The sequence below is a fragment of the Engraulis encrasicolus genome, chromosome 24 (assembly GCF_034702125.1).
Source record: "Engraulis encrasicolus isolate BLACKSEA-1 chromosome 24, IST_EnEncr_1.0, whole genome shotgun sequence".
NCBI lineage: Eukaryota > Metazoa > Chordata > Actinopteri > Clupeiformes > Engraulidae > Engraulis > Engraulis encrasicolus.
The window spans coordinates 34,138,151-34,140,650 of record NC_085880.1 but is presented as its reverse complement, the minus strand read 5'-3'; positions in this window follow the sequence as shown (position 1 = coordinate 34,140,650).

Here is a 2,500-nt window from a genome sequence, read left to right as displayed (position 1 = left end):
CACACACACACACACACACACACACACACACACACACACACACACACACACACACACAAATGAAATTTATAACACACATATAAGAAACAGCGTTTCAATACATGCAGAAAAAGATAGCTATTGACTTAAAGGACATAATATGCTCAGAGGACATAACTGAAAAGGCTAATTCCCCTGCTACCTATCGGCACACAGAGGAATCTTGGAAATTCACACAAGAAATTCCCACCTAAACTGAGGCAACAAGCAATTCCATCACCAGTAATCAAATCACAATCAAGACTATCAGGAAGTAATGTTATCACTGGCTAGGACCTCTGGGGAGCAAACCCAATACCAGAAGGTCTACAAGACTCTTGTGGACTGATCGATTGTCTGGTACAGTGCAGAGGTAGAGGTTTGAGTTGCGGAGTGACGATAAAGTTATTATGATTATATTATTGTAAAGTATAACTGATGTGGAAAATGACTGTTGATTTTGTCTTCAAAGGTATGACAGTCCAAGCTCTGTCTATGAACTTGAAATAGCCTGTCAAAATGTACGGTATAGTATCTTATCATATCACATATAATATCAATTGTATACTAACATATTAATTATGAGTTCATACATTAGTGTAGTACTGTGTAAGATTATTAGCATGCAACTTGTTGTGTTGCAGTCATGTAAAGTAGTTCTGACGACAATCTACCCATTGTATGGTGGTGTGAATGGGAGGACTCCTTACCATGTAACTGAGGTCAAATTGCCTTATTTCATAAGGTCAAGGAGTTTGAATGGAAGCTGTGACTGTGTGCAACATCATCTTGCTGCCACTTAGTGCGTCTTGGACAGCAGATTCCTCACAAATCGCAAACTAAGCTGTCACAAATGTCATTTCAGAGAGGCATTCAAATGTGTGAATGGCTCTGGTTTATTAAACTGAGTGGATTTGATTAATTATTGAGTATAAATGACTGAAGTAAATACAGTGGTAGGTTACCCTTATGAAAAAAACACTTATTACACATATTACATTAATAGCCTATGATTGATTGACTGACTGACTGACTGACTGACTGACTTACTTACTATTTACATTGTATAATGCAATGTGTATGCAATATGTTTGAGGCCAAAATACTGCATGATACCATATTCACTGCTGCTGTAAAACCAAATAGGTATTAATAACACCATATATATATACACACACACACACACACACACACACACATATACATATATACACACTCACACACACACACACACACANACACACACACACACACACACACACTACCGTTCAAAAGTTTGGGGTCACCTTGTTTGCAATTCAAGTCGCAAACATCTTTTAAATAGCTTGAAATTGAATAATGGAAAGTACTGAACAGCCACAGGTGAAAAAAGGTTTGATTACCCATAAAATTGTTTAAACTGGACAGAAGAGTGAAATCTAACCAAGCTTTTTCACCCATTTATTACATAGAAATACGTGTTTTAGTCCATTTTTCTACAGACATATCTTTGGTTTATCAGAGAATGCATGGAACTATTGGAAAGCTCAGTGTCTGCCCTTTCCAATGGTAGGTGTATGATATTTGTTGAGTTGTCACCTCGTCCACAAATTCAAGTCAAAGTAGCTGCATGATTTTCTAGCCATCAGAATGAACCTACTTATGAATGCACAATCCATTGTCTCAGCGATGTTTTAGTGTGCAAGCCAGTGCCATACATCGTTGGAAAGTGTAGATTCTCCTCTTTCAAATGATGTGTATATCATCCGGCATTGTATGGACTGACAGGAGCAGACATCAACTTTTGCATGCATGGGGCTCATAGAGCTCATGGGCATTTCTGGACCTCATCTCATCCTGGGAATGAATCTGTAGATTCGCGACTGGGTATTATTAATGCCAACGGAGTCTAAACTTTGATTAGTACACCAGACTAGACACTACCTTAGTAAAGGTACACTTTGATTAGTCAAAAGTTAGTGATACATTTTGGTATATTCTATGCATTGTCTATATACAAGTAAATCCATTCAACAGTTACTTTTTCCAATATCAAATTGCTTATTTGTAAAATGCATTAATTTCAGGGAACAATAACTCTATACACTGATTTCAGACTAGAACTGAAATTGAAAAAGGATAAGCTTAACTGTCAGAAAGAAGCATTGTGGGAGGAAAGTGTGGTGACCCCAAACTTTTGACCGGTAGTGTATATACGTATACACAGTACATGTATATGGTATATACGGTAATATTTACTTGGCCCCGCCCCCCCGGACACTGCACTGAAAAAAATGTGCCACAACGTCAAAAAGGTTAGGAATCCCTGTTTTTTTAAGCACTGTTCTCTTTCTGAACTCAACAGACCAGGCTTGTCCTCCTGAATACAAATCCGCATGCGATGTGTCCTTATGTTTAAGGACTAATGGACTCTTTTTATGCATACACACGTGCACAGCCCTGTGTCCACTTAGGTGCCACACTGTCTGTGTGCATTGTGGTT